The 12500-nt window shown below is 39.8% G+C and overlaps 1 protein-coding gene across 3 annotated transcripts in view; it reads left to right on the top strand.

The window, feature by feature from the left end:
* LOC137980663 (nucleotide-binding oligomerization domain-containing protein 2-like) overlaps positions 1-12500 on the top strand; it is a 46588-nt gene that overhangs the window by 14578 nt on the left and 19510 nt on the right. For all 3 annotated transcript variants that reach the window (XM_068828125.1, XM_068828218.1, XM_068828169.1), the window contains one exon: positions 2361-2429. The gene's annotated coding sequence lies outside the window, so the exon portion shown is untranslated. The remainder of the gene's footprint in view (positions 1-2360; positions 2430-12500) is intronic.

The raw sequence follows: 12500 nt of genomic DNA, 5'->3' as shown, positions 1-12500 counted from the left end.
CCACAGCAAACAAGCAAAGGAACCCATGATCTGTCATGAACTTCCTACAAGACCATGGGAGAAAGTGGCAGTTGACATATTCAAACTCGATCAAAAGGACTTCCTCATTACTGTCGACTACCATTCAAGCTTCTTCGAAGTGGATCGACTTACCACAAAGACAGCAAGGGAAGTTATTAACAAGATAAAGCGGCACTTCTCGAGACACGGAATCCCAGATACGGTCGTGTCTGATAACCGCCAACTGTTTGCCTCATCAGACTTCCAAGAGTTTACAAATCTCTATCACTTCGAGAATGTGACAAGCTCTCCAGGGTACCCACAGTCCAATGGCAAGGACAAAAACTCCGTCAAAACGGCTAAGAAGTTAATGAGGAAGGCCCTTGATAGCAAGTACGACCCCTACTTGGCACTACTCAACTGGACAAACACCCCGTCCGAGATGTTAAATTCATCACCAAGTCAGCGAATCTTTGGTTGGCGGACCAAGACTACTACCAACGTCAAGCAAGCTTCTAAAGCCCAAGGTACCTGACGTTGATCAGCTCAAACTACAGAAGTCAAAACAGTCCTTCCACTACAGTAAGGGAACATGGGAACTACAGGAGCTTAAGCCCGGTGATGCAGTATGTGTACAACCTCTCAAGCTGGGAAAGAAGAATTGGGTGCAAGCCCAAGTGGACGAGAAGGTAGACATAAGGTCGTACGGCGTCAGGACTGAGGACGGTACCTTGCACGCAAGAGACTCCAAAAACCAAGGCTGAGGAACTGCCTGACAAAGTTTGTCCAGATGAGCCCACTCGTGCTCAAACCAAGGCCGAGGAACTGCCTGACAAAGTTTGTCCAGATGAGCCCACACCACCATCGATAGCGCCAACCACGGTAGAACAGCGTCCAGCTAGCGGAACCTCTACAACTCCAGTTCCAACAACAACGTGCAGTGGCAGGATTGTCAGACCTCCAGAACGTTATCAATAAACTTTTTTTCAGTAAAAAAAAAACTGACATTGAATCTTGATTCATGATGATAAGTATATAGAGTACCAATTAGTTATCATACTGTTTAGATTATTGAGGATAATTATTCTTTTCTACTGTAACTTTCGTTTTTTGTTTTTTTTTATTTTCCATTACCTCTGAAAGGAAGGGAGAGGTGACATTATTGCAATCCCATCACGCTCGTTGTAATTCAACATGTCCTTGTTTACCCTACTGAGGGGGACATTTGTGTCAGTCAGGCAGTCTTTTCTCATCTTCAGTAAAGTGATTTACAATCTTAAAAAACATGTTGTCTTCCCTAAGACATAGAAATGCTGCACATAATATCTTATTAATTAAAATATTTTCCTATTTTCTCAAAGCTTCAAAGTTTTTTTTGTCAAGCTTTGATTAAGACCTGTTGTCTGAAAATGATTTCTTCCTTTTCAATTGCCCATTTGATCAAATTAACGACCAATATTTAAGTGATTCCAATTTTTTTCTTAGTTTTAGACATAAATACAGCTGAGATATCTTTTGACATCACTCCTCTGGTAAAAGATCCTTGACAGAACTAAAAGGGTTGAAAGTATGACCAATACTGATGCCTGTGAGGTCTCAATAAAAACTTACAAGCGTCAGCATTGGTCATGATTTTGACTCTTTTAGTTCTGTCGAGGATCTTTTACCAGAGGAATGATGTCAAAAGATATCATGGCTGTATTTATGTCTAAAAATGAGAAAAAATTTGAACTTATTTAAATATTGGTGGTTTGATCAAATGGCCAATAGGTCCTTTGCATGACCGTGTCATGTGATCTTGTCAATCAGAAAAAAATGGTCTTGATACAAAATACTTGATGCTATAAATAAGAAAAGCTTAATGAAATGAGTAAAAAGGTCAAGTTTGAGGTCACTGACATTTCAGTGAGAGATTTTATAGTGATTTTAATGCTTTAAGAATAAACTGAGATTTTTTTGGAAAACAGCTGCTGGATGGCAAACTTTGCCATCCAGCACAGGATTCTTCTACATTTTTCAAACATTCAAACCGTTCTAAAATCAGGCACTTAAATGTCAGAGGCCTCAAAATTGATGTTTTTACTAATTTGATCTGGCTCTTTCCATTTCTGGCATCTGTTTTGTACCTCAACCACTTTTGATGATTGGGAAGGTCACGTGACATTGCACCATGCATAGTCTGTGACAGTATGTCTCAGATTGCTACTATGTGTAGGTGGCTCAAACATCTGACATGAATAAGAAAGTCAATTAAGGACTTCATGTTCATCATGAAAGACAAAAGGACAGGATAACGAGTTAAAGGGAAGAATAATATAAAACTTAATTGTGTTTTCATATTTGTATCCGTTATTTTGCAGATTTTGAAAGATAAATTGAGGCAGAGTTACAAGCTGAAAAGGCATAGAGGACATCGATCGCAGCTCTTAGTAAGTTACTGTTGTTAAGGATGCATGAACGGTTCTGGTTCTAAGCCAAACATTTTGGAATGCAAAACATTATTTCAAATGTTTAAAATATCTTTAACGTTCTTTACATTCTTTCTAGCATGTTAGTGAGAAGTTATTTATTTCTTTCAAATTCAGGGATGAGATATTTGAGTGATAAAATCACTTGAGTTTATGGCAGCTTGCTTGACATCCTTAGCAGACTGTGCAACATAATATTATCTGACTTTTATTTTTCAAGTTCAGAAGAACTTGACTAACTTGTTAAGTTAGATTGTCATATGTAGTTTAAGAGCTCTTCTCAGATTCTGTAGACACAAGGTTTAATCATAATTATGTCATCTTCGGTCAGTGTCATGCCCTATGACTGCAAAAAACCCATAGACATCCTCATTCAAACACCAATCAACTAAATTATGCCAATTTAAATAGGGTTAACAAAGTGAACATCAAAGAGCGGTAGTGGTCTTGGCCAGTTGATGTAAGAAAGGTCAGAAGTGTTTGGCACAGGTGCATGCTCATTCCATTGCTTAACCACGAGTTAATTCATCGCACATTTTACCAACAACATTTTTGCCAGGGACGATTTGTCTCCTTGACTCGCCTCACCGGTTTCTAGCTCTCTGGTCACTTCTCTCAATTAAGTGGCATCTACTCTTCGTTGACAACTTCTACAGCTGTCAGAGGCAATCGTTAGATAGTGTTTTTTATCCCAAGCGATAGCTGAAACGATGAATGATTCTTTGCTGGTCCTGTTGCCTAGAGTTTTGACAGCCTTGCAGGGTCAAAGCAATTTAGGGTGTTTGACAGTTACATCGGCTGTTAGCACATCTGTTTTCTACTTGGCATGGCTCCATCTTCACTGGTGTTATAATGGCTTCCTCTCTTTCTGTGTTAGGCGGCCATTCTTTTCCAGTAGGTATTGTAGTCCGTTGGTTTGTTTCGACTTTTTCTACATTGGCTAACCTGGTTTGCAGTTTCTTGCCTTTATTGCTATCACATATTGGGAACTCACCATTGGTGTCGGCTTCCAGCGCTTCTTTGTTATTCTTTTCATCTTTGTTACCTGTGCCTGGGAGAGATTTTGTTGTCAGTCCAGGATATTCTCTTATGCCTTCGAAGCAGGGTTTTAGCCAGGTGTCCGGACGGCCGCTTTTTAGGAGAAAATAAATAAAACTTAGATCTTGTTGATTTGCAGTCAGCTATTTCATAATAGTTTGAACAAAATTACTTGATTCTAGTGATTCTAGAAACGCTTTACACACCATCTCACCATCACCTTATTTCTACTTTAGGGTCATTTGGTTATTTGTTACTTCATAGGTGAATATTGGGCACTACTTTTCCATTCTTGGCCGTGTAGAGCATAACATGTGTTACTGAACTGATTTCACCGAAAGGAACGTCATGTAACCACTAACCAGCAGTCCAGCAAGAAGTGTTCCTACTGGGGAGCGCTTGCTTTTGGTTACATGAAGTAATAATTTGTGAAACACTTACAAGTGTTGTTTCATGTTATTCACAAGATGGCCGCCAAGATCAACGTCACATGGAGGTGTTAACTGATTCATTTAGTGGACAAAAGCAAGTACAGTTTCAATCCATTTTAGGTTTTTGGCAACGAAAACGACGCATTTAACATTCAAGTCTGATCAATGAGTTTACTGACTGAAAATCGCAAAAAATGCGCCTAAGACGCTACAAATTTTCCAAATTTTCTTGGGGGGGGGGGCATGCCCCCAGACCCCCCTAGCGGAATGTTAGTTACTGGACGGCCACTAGCAGAAACCTGGCTAAAACCCTGCTTCCAAGCTGGTATACAAATCACTTCTATCTTTTTGGTGGATCTCACGGATCTCCTGCCTGACAACTTAAAGGTGAACAAAAATGGAACAGACTTCTTGGATGGCCTTAACAGTTTTCAGTTTTGCTGGTTTTAAGTTTGTTCGACAGTCAGTTGGTGATGCTCCCAGTGGATCTGTGAATCAGATTGCATCATCCATCTCTCGTTTCCCCCGTTATATGATAATATATAATAATGGACAGTCACGCATCATTTTGGTTTCAAAACTGTGATTGCATGCAAATGCTACAATTAAGGTCAATTGGATCATGAAGGTTGGTGGAAAAAACTAACGAGGTGTATTCTAAATCAACTGTTGTACTTGACGACGAGGTTTGGACATCATGCTGTGAAGTCATGACCCTCGCGTGTCTTACAGTTCTTGGCATTGAGCGGGATTTAATTTCTCTGCAGGCATGTCTTCCTTGCGATTAATGGGACTGTACTGTTTCATTTTTAGACTTGATTGGTCACATGAGGACCATTTTAAATGCAAGGAGTTGGAATCGTTTATCAGTAGCCTGCAACATGCTTGTCAAGTGGTGCCCCGAGGGTGAACCTTTCTCCATCTGCGCTGTGATAAATTTACTGTACACTTTCCAACTTGGAATAACAACCAACTGAAAAGCCTCAATGAGGTTTTTGTCAGGATCTCACTTGGTAGAAGGACCTTTTTCACCAATGGAGCAGACTCAACTTCCTTCTCAAACTCATTAATAATTCATAAAGTCAACTACAAATCACTGCATGTATACCACATCACGTGCATGTGTTTGGATACCCAATGAAAAACAATATACCACTCTACAGTGAAAGTGGTATATACCACTAAAATATGCACAGTGACAACTTGCACAAAATCAATGAATATTTATTACTCAGAAGTAACATAACTTTTAGAATCCTTCATATTCTTATTTAAACTCATTTACAAAAACTTTAACGTCACAATCACTAAACTTGACATGTTCGAAAATAGGAAAATGCTTTTCTACACATTTTTTTTCACATGTCATTCACTGGAAATTCGTTCTTAATTTCTTCTTTAAGGTTACTACTCCGATTACTACTTTGATCTGCGCTCAAAATGTTAGAAACATATTTAGCTTGATCTTCGCTGGCCTTTTCAGACTTAAACAGTGCATTAGATACATTTCTCATCCACCACACTTTTCGGCTGCCGAAATCTCTCGAAAGACTTTGTTGCGGTATACATCCTTACTAAACCACATCTGAACTTTCACATCTCAGAATAAATTAAATCGCATCATAAATGCAAATTAATTAAGCCAGTGAAAAACATCTTTGATATTGAAATTATCCAGGAAGGAATGTTAGATAGCAAACAATTCTAACTGAAAGTCTTTGTTTATGATTTGTTTGAGAGTGATCATGAGAAGTCATTTCCAAAACTCGTGCTTCGTGTCTCATCGGGGTATCCAAACACCTCGAAACAATAAAAGCACTCGGCCTACGGCCTGCTGCTTTCATTTGTTTCTCGGTGTTTGGATACCCCGATGAAACACTCGCTCTCGTTTTGGAAATAGTACTTCTCACTCCTTTTTGGGTGCCTCTTCCTGACCTTCAGGTGTCATCCGACGCAGCAGGAGCTGTGGGGCCTTTTACCAAAGGGATTGGTTTGCGGGTACTTGGTATTCAACTCAGATGCCCCTCTATTGCATACAAAGAGCTTTTCCCAATTGTGATTGTGGGAGTCCATTAAGGGGACTGGTAGTCGTCAAAACATGTTTAATTTTCGTTGTGACAACTGTGCCGTCGCAGCCCAGTCAAAATGATTTTGAGTAGTAGGCAGGCTGGCTATAGTAATAGGCAGCAGTGGCCCTTGCCTGCTAAAGGGGTCGGGGGGCATGCTCCCCCAGAAATTTTTGAAAATGTTGGCTTCAAATGGTTGAATCTGGTGCATTTTAGGGTAAACTGAGTTCCTATTAAATGGTATCAAGATAACAGTAATGAATTAAGAGTCACACAAGACCTTCAGTTTTCAAATTAAAGATATATTCCGCCAGAAGCATTATTGGAAAAAGGGATAACTATAGTACAAGCAAATACTTCTCTACTGTTAAAGTGAGAAACTCAGTTGCTGAAAATGGCCTCATAATATATTACAGAGTCAGTTAAACTGAAGGCTTCAGATCTTCAATCATTTGAGCTATGTACAATCTCAATGCAAAGCTATGGGTTTCCGGGGCTACATACTTGATACCGTGTGAAAAAGGTTTATAAATTTGCAGAGTCCCTGCGCTGTGACAAGTGTGAATTCAAAGTAAGCAGCAGATATTGCATTGTAGGTGGCCAAATAGCCGGCTGCTGGCACATTTTGAATGGGCTGCGTCATTGAGGTTTTGCGATCTGACTCTTCCCAAGGTCCCAACCTGATGGTTTTGCTTCATCGCTTGTCTCTACGCTCAGCTCTGCACTCCTTTTCTTTTGCTGCTTCCTCAGTTAATTGTCCCATTTACCCGGAAGTTCATCTCACCTCAAAAGACCTGCAGGTGGACTCTCAGCACTTGTATTTGTGTGTGTATATAAAGTGTTCGAAGACTGATCCATTCCGCCAAGGGTGCTTTACTTATTTGGGTCGTGGTTCATCCTCCCTGTGTCCAATCTCGGCCCTATGCTCATTCCTTACTCTTCATGGTTCCACTTATGGCCCACTTTTTCAACACCAGGACGGCTCTCCCTTGACTTGCCGGTCCTTTCCATCTTTTGTTCAATCCAGGCTGTCAGCTGCTTCAGCATCTCAGGCAGGCATCTCAGACCACTTAATCAAGATGCTTGGGCAGTTGTCCAGTGATGCCTGTCAGCTCTATATCAGGACACCTGTGGCATCCCTTGTGAGTGTGTCTGTTCGTATTGCTTTATTGGTAAGTTTGCTGCTTCGTGGAGTGTATAGGAGTGTGGGTGCCTCAGTTGTGGTAGTCTGGGGGCTCTAGCTTTCCCCAGCCATGTGCCCCGTTGTCTCCAGCATCTTTGCTCAGTCCAAAGGTCTTTCGGCTTGGTGTGGAGGCTGATGGTCGGGTGTTGAGGATTGCTGGCCATGGGAGTGTTACTCTGTCGAGGGGCTCGCTGGCCGGCCTCCAGTGGAAGCCCCTGGACATATCCCAGGCACCCAACCTCCGTGAAGCCTTGCAGTTTATAATTGTTACCAGAACATTCCATAGTTTTGTGTTTCAGCACTAGTGTTTCCTGAATACATTCCACAGCTCAAACGCTATTTTTCATGAAATGGTGGCTGTTTTTGCATTGGGGTACAGTACCTGTTTATTCGAGGGTTTGATGTGTCGATGCTTGTCCGGTCCCACTTGTGTGGACTTTGGCGTCATCACATTTTAAAGTTTTATTCGTTTAAGTTTATGGGAAGAAAGAAAGCCAAGAATGTGTTTCCTTTTTTATTGCCGCTCAGCGCATGAACATACATTTGTTTATTTCGATATCCTGCAGCCGGAGAGGGTTTTCAGGGCTCGACATTGCGACTCACTGGTCGCCAATGCGACCAAAAATCAAGCGTTGGCGACTAGATTTTTAGAGCTAGTCGCCAGTGGGCGACTAACCTTCACCTTTTTCCTTCATCCTTTTAACCTCAAAGGCAAATGAACCGTAGTTTTGGATAAAATGCACGATTTATGCGCACAGAAATAACAAAACAAACCCACGACTCTTCTGGCTCTTCGATCTCCATGTTTCATAATCGAGCGCCATGTTTGATTCAGCAGCTGGTATTGCGGGCGCACTAAACAACACGTGCAATCATTGAAGCGTGAAGTTCACACGAGGTCTGATCCCTGGTCAGATCATGAATATTTCATCGAATTCTACGTCAAAAGATGCCTTAAATTCATTGCATACTTTGCTGAGTGCAAACAATGTAGCATCGTGCAAGAAATTGATCGATGATTTGAGCTTGTTGTGGGCCGTTCAGGCGGATAAAGCAGATTTTTGCAAGCTGGCAAAGGACGACCTTGGAACCAGCCTGATACCAGACATCGATCACAAACCAGCAGGTCATCCTGTGGCGTTAAAATCCACTGCAAACGGAGATTGTTTGTATAATTCCGTTTCGCTTTTTCTTTGTTGTGATGAAACACGAAGTAACTGGCTGCGTCTTCTAGTTGCAGAAGAACTGTACTCCAATGCCGAGTATCATGCAACGCATGAAATTTTCAAGAAAACTGCCAAATTTACCGAGATCCCGGAATCAAAACCGCAACTTGCAAGTGTTTTGCGCATTAGTTTTATAGTAGCCTAAAAAAGAATGGAGCCTGGTACGACTACCAACAATGTGGCAGAGCAGGGTCTAGTACCGATACGTCTGTCGATCGAAAATTGCAACGAAGCCGTGGCTTTTTAGCGCTGAAAATATGGAAAACTGGTGATTGTTTATATTCAGGTTCGTCTATTTATGTAAGCTATAGACTCGATGTTACATGGAAACTTAACAAAAGCGAAGGAAGCACAGGAAACGTGAATGAAGCTGCTTTCACATTGATTATTTATCTCGTAATGCGTAATGATATGTTTTACGAGCCCTGGCTTCCTTTTAAGTTTTAGTATCTCAGTCTCAGAAGCTTACGTGTACGTAAACTTAGACTATGAAGAAGATTTCATGTGTACATCAGTTAAGTTAAGATCTGGCGACCAAAATTTTTGGATCAGTCGCCAATTGGCGCCTTACTAAAAATGTTAATTTCGAGCCCTGGTTTTGACAATTTATACAATACTGAAAGCTTATATGTTCCCTGTGACCGGCTCTTCTAATGCGTGGTTGAAAGACACAAAACTACTGAAACTATACAGTGTCTCTGGGCTAATCACTGTACAAAACGTGGCTATTGCAAATTCACTTTAAATTGACTAAAATCTCGGCTTGCTGGTTACAGAGGGCTCTCATTTGATTGGCTATCAATACAAATATTTCACCTTTATAGACCTTCCCGCATTCGTCACAAGCACTCGCACGTAAACATGAAAATGAGGCTCGGGTGGACAACATCAAACATGACGGACAACCCTTTGACTTCTTCGCACGGTGGTCGTAGCAAATTTTGCAGTGTACCTGGTTGCCAAAGTTCTTTTATAAGAATCAGGGGGGAAAAAACTAACATTTCAAATTTTTCTTTTCCTCTCAAGGCCAAAAGTAGGAATCGGTGGCTTCTGGCAATTAAGAGACAAGAAAACTGAGACGGATTTGTTGTGACTGAATACACTAAGGTGTGTGAGCATCATTTTCGCCCAGAGGAAATTAAAAAACGGTTCAGTGACAGGAAAGATCTGAAAGACAAGACTACTATTTCTTCCATTTTCGGCTGAAATAAAAGGTCGAGCACACGTAATCGAAAATTACCCAAAAAGAGATGTCTTCCAGAAAGTTCTGAGGAAAAGAAAACGTGAAGAATGTAAATTTACTGAAGGAAGTAAGCCTGGTGTGAGTCCTAAATTGGATGTGATTGAACAATTGTTTATGTTTTTGGTGTGGTTAAGGTTTGGGTTTGGACGGAAAGATCTGTCAGATGATCGCAGCGTTTGGGAGTGGATTAAATTTAACATAAGGGCTCATGCCATTTGTCACTCTAAAAGAAAAGCGAAGCAAAGGAACGAGAGAGAATCAACTTTAGAAAAAGAATTAAATGAGGCAAAGCTAGCATTTGAAAGAAATCCAGATGACGTTAATGCAACCCGTTATTATGAAACCCGTGAGAGACTTGAGTCATTTTATGACCATAAAACAAAAGGAATAATAATACGTGCACGAGCTCGATGGCATGAGAATGGAGAAAAAAGTACGAAATATTTTTTGAACCTAGAAAAAAGAAATCATGTTAAAAAACATATTAGGAAACTTAACATAAACGGTACAATTGAAACAGACCCAATGTGCATATTAAAGGAACAGGAAGGATTTTACCGTGAACTTTATAAAAGTAGTCATAGAGATCAGAATGTCGCTCAGAATATTTCTTCCTTCCTGAGTGAGCTAAACATACCAAAACGTTCTGAAGAACAAAAACGCTCTTGTGAAGGTAGGATCTCGTCGGAAGAATGCTTTCGTCTACTTGATAGCTTTCACAACAACAAAACCCCAGGAAATGATGGCATTGCGATAGAATTTTATAAAGAGTTCTGGCATTTAATTAGTGATAGTTTCATTAAGTGTGCAAATGAGTGTTTTGACAAGGGCGAAATGTCTTGCTCACAAAAACAAGCCGTCATTACCCTTATTGAAAAGAAAGGGAAAGATCGCTCGCTACTTGAAAATTGGCGTCCAATCTCCCTTGTTAATGTGGACACAAAAATAATGACTAAAGTAATTGCCACAAGAATAAAAAATGTATTACCTGATATTATACATTGTGATCAAACGGGATATGTTAAGGATCGCTTTATAGGAGAAACCATTAGATCAATTTATGATATAGTGGAATTTACTGCAGAGAAAAATATCCCAGGCCTACTGGTATTTATTGATTTCAAAAAAGCCTTTGATAGCGTTGAATGGAACTTCCTATGCCGGTGCCTTGAGATATTTAACTTTGGGCCAGACTCTATTCACTAGGTGAAAACGTTTTACAAGAATATACAAAGCTGCATCATAAATAACGGTATGGCGTCAATTTATTTTCGCTTGAACGCGGTGTTCGTCAAGGAGACCCTCTCTCTCCCTACCTTTTTATCGTAGCAGTGGAAACGCTAGCAATTGCCATTCGACAGAACCCAGGTATAAAAGGAATTAGTATTGGGAAAGAAGAAACAAAACTCTTACAATACGCGGATGATACCACGGCTGTTCTTTCTGATACTAATTCTGCAAAAATATTGTTTGACCTACTAAACAGTTTTGAAAGCATCTCTGGTCTTAAAATTAATTATACAAAAACTGAAGGCATGTGGATTGGATCATCCAAAAACAACAATGAAAAGCCATTTGGCATCAAATGGTCTGATGAACCTGTTAAAGCATTGGGAGTTCACTTTACTTATGATCAACACCTGCTTAAGGAAAAAAACTTTATTGAAAGACTGGATAGCATTAAAAAACTTATAAACATTTGGTCGTCGAGGAATTTATCTATATATGGTAACATTACAATAATCAAATCATTTCCTTTTCCAAAGTTTGTTTTCATATGCTCTGTGTTACCCACACCTAAGGAAGTGGTAAACAATTGAATCAAATGATATTCCAATTCCTATGGAACGTCACAGATAAGGTAACTCGAGTGTCCACAATAAATGAATATTCATAGGGTGGTCTAAAAATTATTGATCTAGAGTGCATGGTGAAGTCTTTAAGGTTAGCATAACTAGAAAGGATTTTTAATAATAATGATGGAATATGGAAGAGATATCTGGGACGCAAATTACAACCCTTCGGTGGTTTGTTCTTCATGAATTGTAACTATGATATCAAAGATTATATAATTTCTTCCCAATTTTACCATGAACTTTTGTCATGGTGGTCAGAATTTCGCGAAACGTTCGCTTCAGATAAAGATTGGGAAAATATTATTTGGAATAACAGAGAAATACTTATAGATAAAAAACCAGTTTTTTACAAAAATTACTTTGATTGTAGAATTGTTTACACGCATAACCTTCTACTGGACCTTGACAACAGACAATGTTACAGCATATTCTCAAAAACTATAAAGAAAACTAACTTTCTGCAGTGGGCCGGCCTTCGTCATTCTATACCACCCCATTTAAAAGGCACCAATAAGTCTCCGTCTATAACAGCCCTCACATTTGTGACGGAATACAACGTCTTTGACGTATTGGAAAAGAAAGCAAAAGGTTATTATTCACTTCTTGTCGGAAAGAAAGCGCAGCCACCCTATATAGTCCATACACTGCAAAGAAATTTTAATTTTTCTTCTGATCAAATAAAACACTTTTTTATTTTACCTCACCGTGTTGCCCTCGAATCATACGTCAAGGCCTTTCAATACAAAGGTCGTACCTCTATACTCTACACTAACACAAAATTGCACAAAATCGGTTTTAGACCGAATGATCTGTGCAGTTTTTGCAAGGCTCAGTCAGAAACTTTAAGCCACTGTTTTTTATCACTGTTCACATTCCAGACATTTCTGGACTGATTTTGAGTCTTACTGGCATTTTTTATCCAATCAACGGGTACACCTCTCTTTGGAAAATGTTTTATATGGAATAATATCGCAACAATGTCCTCTACT

Source organism: Montipora foliosa, chromosome 1 (genome assembly GCF_036669935.1).
Source record: "Montipora foliosa isolate CH-2021 chromosome 1, ASM3666993v2, whole genome shotgun sequence".
Taxonomy (NCBI): domain Eukaryota; kingdom Metazoa; phylum Cnidaria; class Anthozoa; order Scleractinia; family Acroporidae; genus Montipora; species Montipora foliosa.
This window is presented reverse-complemented; position numbering and strand designations above follow the sequence as displayed.